General features: G+C 49.1%; 1 long non-coding RNA gene across 1 annotated transcript in view; it reads left to right on the top strand.

The window, feature by feature from the left end:
• The window catches only part of LOC126999756 (uncharacterized), a 76,640-nt gene extending 72,232 nt beyond the window's left edge, over positions 1 to 4,408 (top strand). Inside the window, exon 3 of the long non-coding RNA XR_007753546.1 lies at positions 4,017 to 4,408. This is a non-coding gene — a long non-coding RNA (uncharacterized LOC126999756). The remainder of the gene's footprint in view (positions 1 to 4,016) is intronic.
• Positions 4,409 to 20,572: the final 16,164 nt, after the last annotated feature.

Consider the following 20,572-nt stretch of genomic DNA (forward strand, 5'->3'; position numbering starts at 1 on the left):
TGCTTCAGGCAGACAAGAGCTGGCGACGTGAAGAGGCGCTACTTGGCCCACGCGAACTCAAGGGGCGGGCCGACTGAGCTGGGGGAGAGGATCAGGCCAGGGGGTGAAGGTGTTGGTGCTGGCGGTCGTAAGCGAGGGAAGGTGTTACAGCAGGCAGAGGTAGTAAAGGAAAGATAGTGTAGCTGTGTTCGTGAGCTTCTGGGGTGTTGGTAGACTAAGACTCATGAAGTAAGGTGAACATATATAGTTTGTGTATCAGCTTAAGAGAGAAAGGAAGGAAGGAAAGAAAGATAGAGTGGTTGAAAGTAGAAATGAATGGACAAACGAGGGATGAAGAAATTGAAACAGAAAGATAGTGTTGCTGTGCTCGATAGCTTCAGGGTGTTGGTAGGCTAAGAATCGTGAAGTAAGGTGATCGTGTATAGTTTGTGTTGATGCTTAAGGAAGAAAGGAAGAGAGGAAAGAAAGATAGATTGCTTGAAAGTAAAATTGACGGATGAAGAAAGTAAAACAGATGAAGAAAGACAAAGATAGCCAAGTAAACACGTGTGATACTTATAGATGAAGGAAAGACTACTAGGTATTATGTTGGAAATCATCTGTAACTAGTTGGTAGGATAACTAATTCTGTAAGTGCATGGATATAAGAATAGACGATTAAAGTGAGAAGGTGGATGCATGTGATTTTTCTATACATGATGGTTTTGATAATAAATAAATAAAAAAAATGACTTAAATCACATATCACATCCAGTTTAGAAGAGAGGAAAAAAGAAGAAAAAAGAAGATGATAAAAAGCTCTAACTCAGGATTTCGGAAAGTCTAAAAGTATCAGGACACCTCTCCTCCCGAAACTGACCTCTCTTTTTGGACACTCCTTTGACCTCTATTCGGGAGCAGTAAGTAGCGCCCTTGAACTGTCTCCTTAGCTGTAAAAAAAAAAAAAAAAAAAAAAAATCAAGATTCTCGTTTCCCGCCAAGTCTCAAGTCGCAGGAAGGTCTGAGGGCGGGTGATGGCGCGGGTGTTTGCTGTCTATCTCGTTACATGCGTCTGTGTGCTCAACATTATTCGCTTTGACCGCGGCTTTCACGAGATTTCTGGCTATCGTGTATTCCTCTCCTTTTTTTCATTATTTCTGTTGAGTGTGTGTGTGTGTGTGTGTGTGTGAGAGAGAGAGAGAGAGAGAGAGAGAGAGAGAGAGAGAGAGAGAGAGAGAGAGAGAGAGAGAGAGAGAGAGAGAGAGAGAGTAAAAATAAAATGGTCGGTTTAGTGTATGGTGGCAGAGGATTGTTATTTACTGTAATGAACCTGAGCTTGAACTATTTACGAGATTACGATGGTAAGCGGGAGGTATTAATGTATGTTTATCAGAAATTAGATCTAGCGGAGTGTTACCTGGAGGGCGTCTCACCGCTGTTATACCTTTTCACACGCTGCGTCTTGGCTTCCTCGTCCTCGTCCTCCTCCTCTCCCTCACACGTATCACTTCTTCCCTATCTAATTACCTTGTTTTTAGTGTAATCTATCTTCTGGTGAGCTTTCCTTGCGTCAGTTTCTCTCTCTTTTCTTGTTTACCTGTCCATCTTTCTGTCCGTTGCTATGTTTTCTTTTTCTTTCTTACAGTTTTCAATCAGTCAGTCAGGCAAACGTGCAGTCAGTCAGCCAGTAAGCTAGTCATTATGTGTGTCTGTCTGTCTGTCACACACACTCACACACACACACACACACACACACACACACACACACACACATCTGAGTCATCGTCCCGCACATTCCAGCCCTTGATACCACTTTGTCATCCTGTTTCTTTGCCGCTGCATCTTCCAAAAACACTTGCCTCTTTTAGCTGGGAGCCCCAAGCGAGCCAGCCGGCCAGCCACACCTACCGTCCGATAGCTTCTGGCCCGTGGAGGGAGGCGTGCTGTTGACTTAATCTCCCGCCAATGTCCACACCCACCGTCTTCACACGCCTTTATTTGTCCTATCATCCACTTCCCTCGTCGGTTCTTCTCGCCTTCCCTTGCCCGGTCCTCCGAGTCTACTAATTTCACGGAATCTTCTTGTTACTTGCGTTGGCTTCGACCCGTGCAAACAGCTTGGGATTCCCTCCTTGCAGGTCTAGCTGGTTTGTGGGTTGGCTAGGTGGACGCTGGTGTAGGGTGAGGGAGGCTGTTGATAGGGCATGGACACGCAGGTTTTGTAGAGTGAGGGTTTGAAGCTTTGATGGATGGTGGTGTGCTGGGGCGGTGTAGAGGGAAGGGAGAGGGTGATTGTATGTAGTGCGTGCGTGTGTTGGGCGTTTGCGTGTGTGCTCGTGGTGGTGAGGTGCTGGTTAGGTGTGTGTGTGTGTGTGTGTGGTAGAGTGAGAGAGTCCAAGATTTCGACAAGCTACTTCACTGCCTGGAGGTCCTGAAGTGCTGTGGAGTGTTTGGTGGACGAGGTCGCTGCTTGGGTTCACTCTTCGTCACGTCGGAATGGCGGGGCAGGAAGGGGGAGAGGGAGGGAGAGGGGTAGGAGAAAGAAAGGAAATAGATGGGAGAGAAAGAGAAGGAAAGAAAAAAAATGTCACCTTGAACCGTTTACAATTTTTTTAACCTATTTTATATTTATTCATTAACTATTTATTCATTTTTTCGTCTTGCGGGCAGCGAATGCATCAGGTATGTACCCCGCGCTAACTCATTATCGTCCAAGGAAGTCACTGATTGAGATTGCATTCACATCTTTGTTACTTATTAGCGTGTGTGTGTGTGTGTGTGTGTGTGTGTGTGTGTGTGTGTGTGTGTGTGTGTGTGTGTGTGTGTGTAGCTAACTTTATATACATTACATTACCGCCCCCCCCCCCCCCAACACACACACACACACACACACACATACAGGACTTCCTTTCACCACGGCGTGTGTCTGCTTTGATAGATGTGCTTGTGACAGGCCGCGAGTGTTCATCTCATATCCCTCGCATCGGCGCTCGTGACTCCAGCAAGCCAGCCAGTCACCCGGCCAACCCGCCGCGCCCTTCTGCCCGCCCGCCTGCTACATCGCTTGTTTTTGTTCCCAGCGAGTGTGTGAAGAGACGGGGAAACCCACCTCCCCGGACGCTTGCAGGAAGAATGATCTCAAATCGTTTTACATACTATGCTTATGTTGTGGGTTGGCTTTGATGATCTCTACAGCTTTCTAATATAGCATGAAGGTTTCACCCTGGCAAACAAACAACCTGCCTTCCCCCAGGAGTCAGATCACATTAAAACACACTCTGCGCTGCATAGGTCAGGAGAACACCGAGACCAAGAAGAAATACATACTGCAGATAGACGCAGAGTCACTTGATAACCTCCACGACTGGTCATGGTGAAGGTTAATGGTTCTCACCTGGCGCGGGGAGCTGCCTTCACCTTGGGCGTGACGCACCGCGACAACGAGATCAGAGGTGCAAACGTGTCCGTCCCTCATGGATTTTCCGACACTAAAAGGAGCCACGTCGCGCTTCAAAAACAGATTCGCGTAGAGAAAATAATGATAAACGTTCTCTTATTTAACACTGAGGAAAACCATAGCATGAGTTTAGAGAGGGGAGCAATTCAATTCTCGGTATCTTGATGTTCTACTTTCAGAGGACTTCCAATTGTGTCCAGCCTTCTAATTGCTTTCCCGCACCCACACGAGTCAGACGCTTTTCATTGCATACAAATGTGTTGGCTATATGCATGTGTTAGGCTTGTTGCTGTGTATGTTTGCTAGGCCTATTGATGTGTGTGTATCCTGGGTTTGTTGTGATGCATGTGTGTTAGGATTGTATATAAGTTAGGTGTGTGTGTGTGTGTGTGTGTGTGTATTAGACTTGCTGATGCTGTATGCGTGTGTGTGTGTGTGTGTGTGTGTGTTCGTTGTTCTCTCTACCATGACACTGTGCTTTGTATGTATTGAATGAATGCGCAGTGTATGTATTTTTGAGTACTCTCTTTCCCGCCATGGTGCTGAGTGTTGCTGAATCTCCTGTTTTCATCCCTGACAGGCAAGACGAACTCCAGCTTCTCGCACGACTCTGACATCAGCCTCAGCACCCACAGCGCCGACTTCTCCCTCACGCCGCCCAGGTCCCGCAAGGCCGTGTCCTTCCAAGGTGAGTCCTACACATGTCCTGCAATTCATCCTAACCCCTTACACTCTTTCTGTCTATTGTAAACTCCCAGTGTCGTGCTCCAAATCCTGCACGCTTCCCTTTCCCTAGGTCCCTCGAATCCTGCATGTCTCCTGATCCTTATAATCTGTCCAGCTTCACTACTTCTATCCAACTTCTATTCCTCTTGTGCTCCTCAACCCTTGCGTCCCCCTCAACCCTTGGCCATTAGGAGTTTGTAATGACTGCCGTAAGCACCAACCCATGCAGCCCAGCGCAGAGACTTGCCTGCCAGAGTAACTAATGCCATCTGTTTCTGCCTCTCTCCCTACGAATGACCACTCAAGGCCACGTGGGTGAGGAGGCGCCTTTGATGTGGCTTTATAAAGTTTTGCTTCCTCGGAGGTGTTGAGAGTGTTGTCGGGGCGTGGCTGAGGGATTCTTCTCTTATTCCCGCGTTTTATCTTTCTCTTTTTCTCATATTTATAATGATGATGATGATGATAATGATGATGAAGCAGTAGTATAAGTATTGGTAGTAGTAGTAGTAGAAGTAGAATCATTGTTGTCATCATCATTATCATCGTCATCATCACCATTACACGTAAAATAGTAATGAAAAGGAGGAGGGAGCTTCTGGGCTGCTGAGGGGGATTCCGTCAAAGTTTAAGTCGCTGCAAGGCCGCTCCGTTGGTGTTGGTGCAGACCCGCGTCACCCGCAGCCACGTGGCCCGGACCGACCGCTCCGTCAGGAATGCCTGTGCCGTGCTGGGATGTGCCTCATCGCTAGGGTTTCATGGGTCAGCTACCTCAAGACTGGCCAGGCGAGGACTGGTGTTGTGCCCCAGAGGGCTACGACGGTCCATCGTTAAAGCCCCGCACACACGCGTAGCTGCCGCGCTAAGCCTGCAGGCGGCGACGCTCCCGAGGGTTAGGCTCTCGTTGAAATAGCATGCAGTCTTCGGGTCCCATCCACTGGTGCCTATCGACCTCTTCGCTTGTGCTCGGCAGACTACGGACTCGGCAGACCCTAGAATGTGCGAACCGTCGGCAGCTGGACCCCTTCCTCCAGGTGCCTCCGGGCAGCTTGTATGTAGTGTGGTGGCTTGTGGTGACCGTGCTGGCCGTGCGGCTGTACCCCCGTGATGGGACGCGTACAGTCCCAGATGGTGCTTCATGCGAGCCCCGAGGCCGCTGCCTTCCTCTCGGGGCCTCAGCCTTGGCGGAACCTCGGTGTGTGTGTGTGTGTGTGTGTGTGTGTGTGTGTGTGTGTGTGTGTGTGTGTGTGTGTATTGGGATATATATCTGTATATATATATATATATATATATATATATATATATATATATATATATATATATATATATATATATATATATATATATATATATCACTTCCAAGCGTTATTTATTATTTGTTTATTATCCTTACGCGGCACATCAGGCGTATGTGCTGCAGGAGGATGAATTAGAAAGATAAATTGATTATTTTCTTGATGTTCGGCCGGCATCTTGCTGTTCATCCCTTCGCGCGCACACTTCAACGGAATCTGTAATATTTTTGCTATGGTTTCTTCACTAAACTCTGTAGTGTTTCTGGCTGTGTCATTTCCCGTGCGTTTAAAGCGCCAGGGCGAGAACCTGCCTCGAGGTGGGCGTTAAATCCTTCAGACACATTGATGGGCGAATCGAGGAGCGGGCAAGAGTTCCCTGGATCAGACATGGGCGGGATGGGGGTGGGAGTGGGTGTGGCGGAGAAGGTCACACACCCAGCCCAACCATAGCCTCGGAACATCCCAACCTAACATTATCCAGCCATCCCATTCCCTCCCTCCCACACACAACACTCTACGGCCCTCCACGTATCCCTCTTTGCCGCTACTTCCATATACCGTCCTCTCCTGCAAGACACACATGGTGATCATTCTAATTATCACCTCCTCACTAACTCAATCACGGTTACTGATCAACAAACGGTTCTTTAGTCACCCCATCCTCTGCAACCACCCACTAACCAGCCATTCCAGTAGGGTAGTGAGGCTAACGCGGGGCATCAGCGGCACTATAACCTACCCTGAAGTGTGGAGAAGGGAAGGTGTAAGGTGTCGCTGGGGGAGGTAAACACTGGCAGACCTCGTTCATGTCGAGCGTCGCGAAGATAAGATGACAGAGCGCGATTGGGGCCATATAATGTGACTGCTCTGGTTTATGGGGTCGAGAACGCCCGGCGGGGATGCTGTTGTGATGGGGACGAGGAGGAGGAGGAGGAGAGAGGGACGAGGAAGAGGAGGGAGTGAGAGCAGGTTTAATTTTCGTGCAGGATTATTAGATAGATCGAAAACAAAAATATTAGGTCAAGAAGAGGGTGCACGTCGTTTAGGTCAAGACGCAAACCGAGACAAATTTGGCGTGGCGAGAAAAAAAGTCCAACGGGGTGGCTTAACGCTTTCACACCTCGTCCTGTATCACGCGACCCTCACGTATTTGGCGAAGTGCTGAAGTCCACGAGCGCAGAGACAACAACTCACACTGGGACGGAACAAAAACCTCCATAATGGCAACTGTGTGCAACCGGACCGTAAATAAACGAAGCAAATAAAAACGTAAAGAAGGACCTGAAAATGACCGGGATACAAAAGTTCACCTCCGCAGCATTACGTCAGTCGCGACTCCCACAAAAGATTAGTCACTGGACCGTATCAAAAGCCAGGACTCAATACCTTAGTTTACCTTCCAATGGCAGAGCAGCGCTTTCTGTAACTACATTTTCCGCGCCCTGAACCCCATTACAAGGACCTCCCACCTCAAGTAAATGCAAACGGGGCTTAGTTATTATCATAAAGCAACACTAGACGTGACCTTATTCGTGAGGAACGTTTTTTTATGCCTGAATGTGGTGCAGACTGCGAGGAGTGACCTGTGAGTGGATGGTAGCAGCGGGGCGTCAGGCTGAACCCAAATCCCTCGGTCCGCTGTCAACAACACGAGGCACTGGGCACTAGATTTACCCACAATCCAAGGCGCTCTCAAACACCATGGATTAGAGAACAGCTTAAGGTTGAAGGTATTGCATTGACGATCAGGGATAAGAAATGTACTTGGGCAGGTCGAATGCGTAGAACTAATGATAAAGACAGGTAAAGCAAGACACGAGGAGGAAGAACAGGAAGAGGGGGAGAGAAATCAGGTTCATCACGTCTTGCAGTGTTCCTTTGTGGCCGCGAGAACCAGGCTTAAAACGAGGGGTTGATTAGCATGGCGACACGGTGCGGCTGTAGTGTGTGGCCTGACGGGGATGGGGCGTGACAAGCGTTGAGCGACCCAGGCACGACGCTGCACACTCCGAGGGACAAAGGCAAGGGACTCGGTTCTGCCTACGTGCGAGAGACGTGTCGGCGGGTACGAAATGATCCTCCAACACGTACTACTTTTGCAACGGACCGAGGGACGTGTCTGGCTGGCTGGCACGTTGGTTGTGTGTGTACGTTGCGCTTGTTGAGAGGGTCGGTCACTGGGTTGGTTAAATGGTTTGTTTGGTTATTTGTTTTGGGTCGGTGCGATAGATAGAGAGTTAGGTTAAAGAATCCAAAGGTATGGTTATTATCGTTATTATTATTTCTACTACTACTATTACTACTACTACTACTACTACTACTTATACTGTTATTGTTAGTATTGATTTTATAGTTGTCTTTTGAATGTCCTTCCTGTGAATGAAAGCTTCAAAGAGGAACACCATTGTTAGTTATGAGGAAAGTCTAAGGAAGACCTACATATGACTTGGCAGACGGGGTAGTTCGTCGAAGGGAGAGAATGGACGTTTTTTCTCTCTCTCTCTCTCTCTCTCCCCCAGAATTTTTGGTGATTTCAATGCTCTGATAAGTAGCAATCTGTTTCATGTTACCAGATTTTTTTGGGGGTGATTTCAATGCTCTGGTAGGTAGCAATCTCTCTCTCTCTCTCTCTCTCTCTCTCTCTCTCTCTCTCTCTCTCTCTCTCTCTCTCTCTCTCTCTCTCTCTCTCTCTCTCTCTCTACCCCCCCCTTCCTTCATCCCTCTCTCCCTGTCCCCTGTCCTTTCTCCCTCACCCTTCCTCCGTCGGGCGGGCTGGTGGTGTGCTCCTGAATCTGGTTTAAGCACGAAGATTAAATAAAGTAGGATTAGCGTCAATCAGAGCCATACGGAGACTTGTGGAGGTGGTGGAAGGTGGAGGGAAGGCTGTGCTCCCTCCCTCCTTTACCCTCTCCCTCCTCCTCTGGTCTCATCCCTCCCTCAGGGTTGGAAAAGGTTGGGGATGGGCGATGTGTCTGTGTTCCTCTACTTCCCTCTTCTAACCCTCCTTCTCCTCCTCCTCCTCATCATCATTATCCTTCCTTTTCTTAGTGTTTGTGTTCCTCTTCTTCCCTCTTCTTATCCTCCTCTTCCTCCTCCTCCTCCTCATTATCATTATCCTCCCTGCTCCTGGGTGTCCGTGTTCCTTTTCTTCCCTCCTCTTATCCTCCTCCTCCTAATCATCACCATCATCATTATTATCATCATCTCTCCTGTTTCTAGTTCTTCGATAACTCTGCCATTTTATCATCCGTTCGATTATGCATGGGGGGGATCTTGCTGTCCCTTACCTCTTTTTATCTCTCTTTTTCTCTCAGATTATTGTGTGATTTCAGGGAGAGAGCGATTAAAGTCCAACCATTAAGTGTATTGAGAAATAATTGAATATCTTGAACTTATGTTAGAAGGAAGGGATTGAATTATATGCTTCCAACTTTTATAACAATGCCTAAGAATTGGACATAGATGCTAGAAAGAAGGGATTGAATTATATGCTTCCAACTTTTATAACAATGCCTAAGAATTGGACATAGATTTGTTTGTTTTTCACTTCCATTTGCCCTGAGCCCCGTGCCTTCCTTCCTTCCTCTTGCCCTTCACTCGACAGACCAACACCTCGTCCTGCTCCAGTACTCCTGCCACGCTCCCCCTCCCTCTCCCTCTCTCCCCCTGCTGCACCCCCCTCACACCCTTGCCATAAGATGCGAGCGAGGAGAGAAATATTGGACAGTAATGCAAGAGGGTACAATGTGAAAAGTACGTTGTTAGCTGCTAATAATATCTTCTAAGTGTATTTTTCGAACCCTTGGTCACTCGTAGAAGTAGTGAGGTAAAGTGGTTCTCTCCAGGCACCCCTACCCCCCCTACTCTCTCTCTCTCTCTCTCTCTCTCTATGCCAGATTTTTTGGTGATTTCAATGCTCAAATAAGTAGCAATCTCAGTTTCATATTACCAGATTTTTTTTGGTGGTGATTTCAATGCTCTGGTAGGTAGCAATCTCTCTCTCTCTCTCTCTCTCTCTCTCTCTCTCTCTCTCTACCAGATTTTTTGGTGATTTCAATGCTCTAATAAGTAGCAATCTCAGTTTCATATTACCAGATTTTTTTTGGTGGTGATTTCAATGCTCTGGTAGGTAGCAATCTCTCTCTCTCTCTCTCTCTCTCTCTCTCTCTCTCTCTCTCTCTCTCTCTCTCTCTCTCTCTCTCTCTCTCTCTCTCTCTCTCGCAGGTAGTACGTGAGATTTACTGGTCACCTAGGCAGCGGGACGTGTTGAAATGCGATATGGAGTCTGTCCGTATACATTCTCCGGTAATGAAGGGCGTCGCGCTAGGTGGCGGCTCAAGTCCCGCTGGGTGCTCGGGGCCTTCGTCGTTAGCTAAAGACTCTGAAGTTCCGACTCACAAATCCGGGAGCCTAAGCCGGCCAGCGTGACCTTGGCAACCCCGCATGACCCTAGCCTCTCTTGTGTGCCCTGCCTCTCTCAGTACACCCTCTTCAGTACACCCACGCACTCATGGTATACGCTTCGGTTACACCCAAGGCAAGTGCATGTGCTTCACGTCAGAGAGAAAGGCAAAAAAGCACCGTCTTGTGGTAAGGTATATTTCCCCTCAATATTCGCACGCTGTCATGGGGGGATTGGTGTGTGTGTGTGTGTGTGTGTGTGTGTGTGTGTGTGTGTGTGTGTGTGTGTGTGTGGGTGGTGGTTATCGCAATACGTACAGACGCCCCGCGGTACACACAGGCCCTCGCGGTATACATCAAGCTCCTCCAGGTACACACACACACACACACACACACACACACACACACACACACACACTGATGCCCCTCACAGTACATCCCGGCAGCCACTCCCTCTGTTTAACCCTTCACCCTCGCCCTAACCGAGCTGTCACTGCGCCGTCATATTTCAGGGTCTTAAGGGCCATTGTTCTGGGCGCCGTTATACATCCACAGATTAAACACCAGCACCACCTCCGCGTCTGGGACACCCACGGCCCGGTGCCCCCGCCCGCCAAGCCTCACCCCGCTACCACGACCCAAGTGGCTGCCTGGGTAATCGCAGTTTCTAGTTAATTTGGCCCCTGCGGAAAAACTACCTCTTATTAATTTCTCTCTGTAGCGATTGTGGCTGAATCAAGTACCGTGGCGTGGAGCCGAGCGGCGAGGGGGAAGTACCGAGGAGGCGGAGGGAGGGTCGGGGGGTGGGGAAGCATCGTGAAGTGAAGGACCGGATGACGTTTTAGTTGGTAAAGGACAATGGCATTTAATTGCTTCAAGTACGTCATGAAAAGAGAAGGAGAGTGGATCAGCCGTAACTCGTGCAGGTGAAAGGACGTGAAGGGGCACAAGGAGCGTGGCGGCGCGCAGGCACGCAGGAGCGGCCGCCTACTGGAGGAGAGACACTTGCCCTGACCTTTCCGGGCGGCGTGCTTCTTGAGGCTCGGCGGCTGATGCACTGCAGGTCCAAAAGGAGGGGGTCAGGAGGTGAAGAGTAAATCTAGCCGCTACTTTATTTATCTTCACTTACATAAGACTGCATGTGGGTTACGTTTCCCTCTACCCCTTTGCTCTTTCACTATTTATTGACCGGTCCTTCTCAGGCTCTTAACAAATATCACCCATAACAGCGTCCACCCCATACTATCGACGTCTTGTACATCGTCAACTCGTCCGTGTTCATCCTTCACCTGATTACTTATCGCTTCCCAAAATCAAGTCCTGGGCAGACTCGTCCCTGATGAACATGGATCACCTGTTGATTTTGTGTCGCGGCATTCCTGATCCCACGGTAGATATGGGAGGCCCTACCTGCGGAGGCTTACCTGGGCTGGGTGAGGGCAGGGAGAGGGACTGGAGGGACTGGAGGAAGGGGGCGACGTATGGGGAGGCAGCTGCGGGAAGTGGTCCTGCTCGCCCTGGGAGACAAGTCGTTAAAATCTTTATGTGGAGTCCTACTGGTGATGTGCAGCGCGATAAGCGTGTCGCTATGACTCTGATTTCGTCATATGAGGACCAGATCGGATGCCGGTACCTGCATTACTCCTGTCTTGCTGCATTTCTCCGCCACCGCAAAGGCAGCAAGGAGGCGATGACGGGCTGGAGGCAAGTACGAGGCGAGGGAGGGACGGAGAGGGGAATTGTCATATAAGCATCAGTCCCGAGACCTGCCTTGCTGCCTGCATCCTTAATGGGCGGGTGGCGGCTGCATGGGTGGACGGGGAAAGAGATGAGGATGAGACAGGTATGTAGGGAGGTAAAGAGGAGGAGGGAAGGGGATAGGGTGTTGCTAGGGAGTGAGTGATAAGCCTTGTTGCTGTTGACATTGTTGTTGTTGTTGCCGCTTCTTCTTTTATTGTTGTCTACACCGAAGAAAGCTTAACACAGGCACCATCTATCTTTGCTTTTTGACAAGGTTATGCTCGATTTTGATTCCCTGTAAAGCTAAAACGTTTAAGAAAGGTAAATTACAAATGACGAGAAACAGAGAAAAAGAGAGAGAAAAACAAAACCAACCAAGCACGCTCCTCTATTATATGAGTAAGCATTTGGCGGGTGGGGGAGAGTGCGGACGGGGAAGGAAGGGAGAGACGGAAGAAGGAACGAGGAAGGGAAGGAGAGAGGAAGGGAGGAGTGGCTGAAAAGGCGACGAGGATAACCTGGAGAGAGGGCGGGCGGTGTTTGCTTAAGGACGAGGTGGCGGAGGATATGGGCGTAGAGACACTGGCGGAGGTACTGGAATGCGCGTAAAAAAAGAAAAGGGGAGAGAAAAGAAAATAGAAGGAAAAATCACCATGTTGACAGAGGGGGAAGGAGAGAGAGAAAGACGCTGTGAGAGAAGACGAGAGGGAGGCAGGAGGAAAGGAGGGTGGGGGGAGAGAGACAGGGAGGTAGAGAGAGACAGAGAGATAGGAGGATGAGACGAGACAGCCTTATCCCTCTAATCACTTGACACTCTCGCCACGCAGCGTAAATATATTATTCAGATGCTTACTTAAGTTTGTTAGCGATGCAAGACCGCTGTGTCGGGGCGGCGGAGGGGTGGCCGGGGTGACGCGGGGAATGGGGGAGACAATTGTGTGTGTGGGGGGGGGAGGGAGGGAGGCAAGAGAGAGAGAGAGAGAGAGAGAGAGAGAGAGAGAGAGAGAGAGGGAGAGGGAGAGGGAGAGAAGAGCGTTAGTTGTGGTGATAAAGAAATAGAAATTATGCTCTGGTATTGACGTTCGCTAAAGATGCAAGTGGCGGAGGATGTTTTGGTGGTGTTGAAGGTTGTGGTGGTGGTAGTGGTGTTGTTGCTGGTGTTGTTGTTGGTGGTGTTAGCCGTGGTGATGATGTTCAATATATGGTGGCTATATTACAAGATTTTTTGGTGATTTCAATGCTCTGGTAAGTAGCAATCTTAGTTTCATATTACCAGATATTTTTTTGGGGTGATTTCAATGCTCGGATAAATAGCAATCTCCGTTTCATATTACCAGATTTTTTTTTACGGTGATTTCAATGGTCTGGTAGGTAGCATTCTTAGTCTCTCTCTCTCTCTCTCTCTCTCTCTCTCTCTCTCTCTCTCTCTCTCTCTCTCTCTCTCTCTCTCTGCTTAATTTTTTTTGTGGCAATGCGTCTGTCTGTTCCAAGTCTCACTCCCTTTGTGTTTAGGACGAAATGTTGGAAAGGTTCAGCAAGGTTAAGTGTCCTCCAGCGCCGGGTGGTGGTGGAGGTGGTGACAGTGGTGGTGGTGGTGGTGATGGTGGTGATGATGGTGGTGGAGTTGATGATGAAAATCGTGATGATGAACTCTGGACAGGAGCGTTCAAATGATATGCTTTGCAGGGTTGTATGGATTCTAGTTTGGGATGAATATGTCTACACACACACACACACACACACACACACACACACACACACACACACACACACACACACACACACACACACACTCGAAGGGATGGAACCACAGCCATACTCTCCTCTCACTCATCTTTCTCCGCGATGTGATAACTTACCTATACCACACACACAGACAGGCCACCTCCCTCCTGTTCCATCCCTCATCCATCTGTACCCTCACGCGCATCCACTTTGTCCCCATCCATCCATCAATCCTCCCTCATTCATACACACCTCTTTCCCATACCCCCCTCCCCTCAACGCTTTGATCCCACTTCCTCCCCTCTCGGCCATAGGGCACCTGAGGCAATCTTCTGTACACACGCATTGTCACGCACCACGACCGACCGTCTCGCCCTCACTTGTCCTCCCTATACTCACCCGCCTGCCGCCCGTGCGCTGTATAGAGGTGAAGGGGGTAGATATATATGTAACATTCATCTTTCCTGTACTTGATTTCTTACTGAGAGAGAGAGAGAGAGAGAGAGAGAGAGAGAGAGAGAGAGAGCGCACTTTGATGGAGGTGTGTATGGCAGCCCACCAGATTTGGGAGTAAGTATGGGCGCAAGAAGAAGATATTGCGAGATATTGAGCAAAAAAAAGTTCATCCTCTTCGTAAAAGGCAGACGCTGACGTGAGGAATACATTAGGACGAGTGCGAAGGTTTGAAAAAGTTAGAGAAAGAAAAAGAGCGGCTGCAGAGATGGAGAGGCAGGAGAGAGTGGAGGAGGAGGAGGAGGAGGAGGTAGGTATGTAGAGTTAGGCAGGTAGCTAGGTAAGTAGAAAGGTGGGCATGTATGTATGTATGTATGTATGTGTGTATATTTGTATGTATGAATATAGGTAGGTATACAAGTACAGTGATTAGTTAGGCAGATAGATTAGGTAGTCGGTATTAAGGGAGGTATATCAATAGGTATTAAGGCAATTAGGGAAGGAAATAGGTATGTCTCTAGGTCGTAAGTAAGGTAGATAGACACAGATAGATAGTGAGGTGGGTAAGCAGGCAGGTAGGTAGGTAGGAAGGCAGTATGGTGAAGGTGGCCGGAAAGAACAGGTGAGCTAGTCTTGTGGAGGTGAGAGGCGTGGAATGTTGAGAGTTGACAGGCGGAGGGTTCGTGTTGACCCCTTCCTATTGTCCACCGTCTCGTTCACACCTTCCACCCACCACTGCCCTTCCTCTCCTTGCTCAGCCCCTCGCCTCGACCATCCTTCCTCATCTTCTCCATCACATTAACTCTACACACCTTCCATCCCTTTATTCCCTCTTGTCTCCCTCGTTGTCAGTATCTCGGCTCATTCCTTCCCTCCTCACTCCACCTCCTCCATCTCCCCTAATCACCTCTACATGTTCGCTCCTCCCTATACCCACAGATGTTGCGCCGGCTAAACGAAACTTTCCAACTTTCTTCCCTATACCAGTCTATGTCTCTTCTTTGGGTTGCGGACTCCCTCACCTCTTCCTTGTCTCCAGCTTCCTCTCCTACCTTCCCTCTTCCCAGACTTGTTCAGGACCTGTTGTTTTGATTTGCAGTGTGGCCAGGTCGGATAGATGTAAGGGTTTTTGTCTATCCGAGGTGCCCAATTGCCCATCTATGTCCAGCGTGATTGTGTTTTTAATTTCTGCTCCCCATACATACACAGACTCATGCTTCCTCCATTCCATTCACCATTCTCTGTAATCTTTTCTCCCTCATTGCCACAGACATCGTATCTTCCTTCATTCCTGCGTCTCTTTTTTCGCTCGCTTGCTTTTAATTTCAACTCCCCATACACACACAGGCGCATGCTCCTCCCATCCACCATTCTCTGTAATCTTTTCTCCCTCATTGCCACAGACATCGTATCTTCATTCCTGCGTCTCTTTTTTCGCTCGCTTGCTTTTAATTTCAACTCCCCATACACACACAGGCGCATGCTCCTCCCATCCACCATTCTCTGTAATCCTGTCTCCATCATCGCCACTGTCATCGTATCTTCCTTCATCTCTTCGTCTCTCTTCTCTCGCTTGCTATCTATCACTACCACAACCTCATAAGCACAAAAACATGCATACTTTTCCCTCATCCCGTTTTCTTCACTCTTCCTAACCTCCCTGCCACTGTCTGCGCCATGGTCTTCGCCCCGCCGCCGCGCCGTTCCTCCTATCATCCCTCTCCGTGCCTCCCTGCTGCCTCTCGCCTCCTGTCGGTGGTGAGGTGGGCCCAGCCGCTTCACATCGCCGTTCTTCAGCGCCGTGCCGTATATAGGCGACGGAGTGACAGTATCAGACAGCTCGCCGGCCTCGCAGTAACCGCTCCTCCCGCATATTTACATCTTATTGCCTCCACGTCACCCTCGCACAATCACGTATTATAATCAGACTGCATTTTTAAAGTTGCATATTTGTCATAATGGAAGATGGATGGCTTCTATTCCTAGGGCCTGGTGTGTGTGTGTGTGTGTGTGTGTGTGTGTGTGTGTGTGTGTGTGTGTGTGTGTGTGTGTGTGTGTGTGTGTGTGTGTCATGAGGCTTGTGATCCGCGGGTTAGTTGGGAGAAAAAAAAGGAAAAAAAAAAGAAAAGAAAACGCTAAATTTGAGTTGTTCGAAAGCTCTTTGCTACTCACTTGTGCCTATTAATGGAAGGTTAGTTAGATAATTAGTTAGTTAGTTAGTTAGTTAGTCGTTTAGGGTTTTGGTGGTGCTGAATTTTTAAGTAGTAATAGTAGTGGTGATGGTGGTGGTGATGGTTATGGTGATAGGGGCGAGGGTAGTGTATGGGTCGCCGGGGGAGCCATATTCCTTCTTGACTAACCTTTACACACACCAAAAAATCTTCCCTCGGGTGGCGGCGGGCGATGAAAAAACGAGAGATGCTGCTGTGTTAAGAGAACCATTTATATACTTTTTTTCTTCTTCTCTATCCCTCTTTCTTCTCAGGTAGTCGTAGTAGCAGCATCACCAACAGCAGCAGTAGTAGTAGTAGTAGTAGTAGTAGTAGTAGTAGTAGTGGTGGTGGTGGTGGTGGTATGGCCAGGTGGGTCTTCGCCGTGGGCCAGCGCAGGTAACTATGCCGGTGAGATGTTTATCACAGCCTATTAGTTCCCTAGTGTCGACTATTTTTTATTCAAATTCCTCGTAAGTGTCATGATCCCTCCCACCTTCTCCCACCACCACCACCGCTCCGGCCCCTCTCCTTCACAACACGCCATGATGGACCAGCGTGCTTCTGTGTCTTATGCTCAGAAAATTGGTGAAAATGCGTTTGAGTTGTAGAGAAAGCGCGTTCATTGCTGTGGTCTTTACCGCTTTGCCGTTTCACCGTTTTTATGTGGTCTCCTCGTCCCCCGTTTTCTTCAAGTTGGTCTGGGCTGCTGCTGCGTTGACCCCCTTTTCTTCGGGGACTCGAGGTGGGGGTGGGTGGGTGAGGAAACGGTCCTTGAGAAGTTTTATCGCTGGTTTATACACGGGTCTTTATTTGGTCTCATTTGGTGGCCTTTCATGGGCTCCTTATAAACGCTGGCCAGGGAACCCGACTGTAATAATCTTGGGCTTTGGGCTGCGTCGGGGAGGAGCACCAAGTTATCCCTTTTTTTGCGTCACACCAGACTGCCCCCGTCGCTCCCTTGGCCCCGGCAGCTCGAGGGATCCCAGGTCATCAAGGTGTTCTGCCCCTCACCTCACCCTTACCTGCCTCGCCTCTCCCTCCAGCTCGTCTCATATCCCTCGACCTGACCGTCACACCTACCCGGGTGACACTAATCGCTCTGCCATAATCTGATTGCTTCATAAAACCCCCTGAGGAAAGACAAGAAAAAAAGGTGTTTCCGGTTCTATAGTAGCTGGTGGTCTGCGACGGGCTCGAGCGGTGGGTAATGGGCCTTGAGCTGCTCAGAAACGAAGGATTGATGCAACGATAGAAAATTTATGCTAAAGTAGGGTTTTAAGATTGATTCCATTGATAACGGATCCGATGGGCTGACAAGGTTTGCGCGCGTTCCATAGGAGTAGTGTGTGTGTGTGTGTGTGTGTGTGTGTGTGTGTGTGTGTGTGTGTGTGTATGTGTGTGTCGGTGTTTGCAGGGCTACTTACGTGGAATAGATGGGAAACTACAAAGGAAGGTGCAGGCCGTTCATTCCTGTAGTGTAAGAGTTGTCCTACAAAAAGGGCTTGTATACCATGGGAGTATTTTCAGCCAACAGGAGCCAGCATGAAGCACGTTATTGCAAGCATCCCTTTGCTTTCTCTTATTATGATCATGAATAAACATTAGCTGCTCAGGGCAAACGAAAACATTCAACTCGTATTTTTTTCAGTGGTCTATAAACAGCCGCCTTTATCCGTGTATAATAAAGGAGTGACAAAGCGGTTTGGCTGTCAACATTAATATCCGCTTCCAGTCGGTCAAACATATCGTCTGGCTCGCCGTCAGGCCCGTGCGTGCATCTGAAAAATCTATGTTTTCTTTCAGTCTTTTGATGCTGGATGCAGGGCTGCGACTTTTATATATTCTGCCCCCCCCCAAAAAAAAATACATCTGTGGGATTACTGGAGGGGGGTTGAAGAAGGGCTATATAAACCAACTGCTTGTTAGCGGAAGTGAGGGATAAGATTCTGCCTCCCTACAGAAGACGGCAGTTATCCATGCCTCTTGTGGTCCTGTTTTCATGTGTCTCGGTCGTTGTGGTGGCCGTTCAGCTCGCCATTTAGTCGCCATCCCCCGTGAACAGCCGCCAGGGACCACTCCTCCATCCTGCAGGTGTGGCGGGGAAGGCGGGGAGGGTCTGGCTGCCCCTCGCTGCCGTGCCTGACTCTTCGCCACCCACCGGCAGCCCATCTGTTTACTGAGGTCTGTTGTCAACACATGGGGGAGCCTCACCCCCTCCGTCCACCCAGCGAGGCTCCGTAATGACGCTTCTTGACCTCGGGACCCCGGACTGTCGCTGCGGTTGTTGCTGCAGCGTTGTGGTTGCGGGGTGGTGGCTGGTGCCTCGCGCCTCGCCCGCTCGGTGTTGGCAGCTGCTGATTTCGTTCTTGACGGGCCTGAAGGAGACTGACATCTCCACCTGCTGGCCGTGGCTGATTAGACTGCCGTGCGTCCCTCAGCCACGCGCGACTCCCTGCGGCCTCGGGTCACCACTCCGTGCCTCTACGGGTTGCTTTTCTGATTTACGCCCGTGAAAGTTGTTTGCTCGAGTCCTATTCATCCATGCGTCATCGGTGACTCTTTAATTGCAGAGTCAATCTTACGCCTTTGTTCTCTGGGCTTTTCCCTTCACCACCCTTCCTTCCCTCCCTTCTGTTCCTTGCCTCCCCTCACGGACAAGGCGGGGACGCTCAAAGGGTCGCATCAGTGGCCGGACGGTCTGGCTGCCAGGGAGCATGATGGATCGCTTTCATTGTGTTCTTGTGTTCCCCAGTTTGTCAGCTTTCATTCTTTATGTATCTGACTCTTGTGGTCTCTCCTCCGCATAGCCTGTGTGGTCCTCAGACTGCGTTTTAATACCAGAGTGATTGTCATCCACCGCTACTTGCTGTGATAATTGCATTGATTTTCCTAATATTTGCGTTTGTACCAGGGAGGGAGAGGCTGGAGGGAAAGAGTCGGGTTGAGTGGCCGCCGGGTCGTCAGGAGAGATTAATGTTCCTGGAGTTGACCGTGATGCTCATTTTCTTACTAAGAGCAGGGAGAGAGTGAGGGATGACGAGAGGAAAGGTGGGAGGAGGGGAGTGAATAGAAGGCGGCATCAATCTGAGTCTCGTACAGGAACAAAACGGAGCAGTTACAGTGTAATAAAATATTTCAAATCAAGATAACAGCGGAAAAAAAGAGAAGTTATCTTGTTAATGCGTTTGACTCTCTTTATTATTCTTGTCAAAAGAGAATGTGGAGAAAAAAATCACTCAAGCATCAAGAGATCGTAATCTTGCACAAATGAAAGACGTTATCAGAAGCTGTCAACGAAACTATCACGAAAAACAAAAATTACGGAAGCAAGAACGAAGGAAGATTCAAGCATTAAACACATTTCGATAAAGGAATGGCATATCGTAAGAACCCGGCCATAATAAAACATAAGAACTACAAACCCAATACGACACCGAAAAACTCATTAGAGGGATGGAAACTATACCAAAAAAATGGATATCTCTGTTTACTTAACATTAAAGAAAGGAAAGAGAAGACCTCGAATTGGGAACCGGAAAAAAGTCAAATGAAATGGAAAAGGGAACCAAATGCAGATAGAACCCCCCCCCAAAAAAAAGGGACAATGAAACCAAGAAATGAACGCAAAGATGAAACAGAGGAAGACCGCACCATAGGAAAGGATGAAAACACCAGAGGGAAACGTCGAACCCCAAAGAGGGACAGAGGCGAAGGGCGAGCTGGAGATCAATTCACCTCGGAGACGCAACCACCGCCCAGAGGGAGCCACCTTAAAGAGACACGGGTCCTCCTTTAAGTCCGTGTGTAGTTTATTGTTAGTGCTCCGTCCCGCTGAAAACAAAAAGAAATGGGACTCGGATGAATAATGTAACTATATAGCTTGGCTTTCACCCGAGTCAGATTGAAAAATAAATATCTAGCAAACCACCAACAGCGCCGAAGTGCCTGGGGAAGGGTCCGCCATAACTCCTTGAAGTCCCAAGTCGGGGGAGGCAAGGAGGGGTGATTGTCCGGACGAGAGAGGGAGAGAGAAAGAGAAAAAATAGAGGGTTATTGTAGCGTTTCTGTGGGGGAGGAGGAGAGCTTGTCTGCAGCCTCGACACACCTCACCGCAAGACCTTAAGGTTACACACACTCAGCATCACGGAGTACTCTGAGGAGGTACATTGCTGCCCCAACCCATACTCGCTGGCGTGGGTCAGGGACATCACATTATGTAAAGAACAATCCTCTCATACGTACTCCAGGTGGTGGTAAGCCGACCCCCTGCCAGTCTGCGCCCTCAACCCACCGCCCACCGCCGCCCACCACCGCCCGCCGTAAACCAGCCGACACCCAGCGCCGCCCACGATTATCATCCTGGTTATGAGCGCCGCCAGACAGTAATGCCGACCTCGTCTTGTCCGTTGACGCGCCCAGCGAGGGAGGAATTGGAGGAGAGAAACTTTACGTAGGATTGGGAAGCAGAGAACGCCTTGAAAAGATTGGTAGATAGATAGATAGATAGACAGATAGATTGATTGATAGATAAACAGAGATATCACTTTACGTAGGATTGGGAAGCAGAGAACGCCTTGAAAAGAATA

This window comes from Eriocheir sinensis, chromosome 17 (genome assembly GCF_024679095.1).
Source record: "Eriocheir sinensis breed Jianghai 21 chromosome 17, ASM2467909v1, whole genome shotgun sequence".
Lineage (NCBI taxonomy): Eukaryota > Metazoa > Arthropoda > Malacostraca > Decapoda > Varunidae > Eriocheir > Eriocheir sinensis.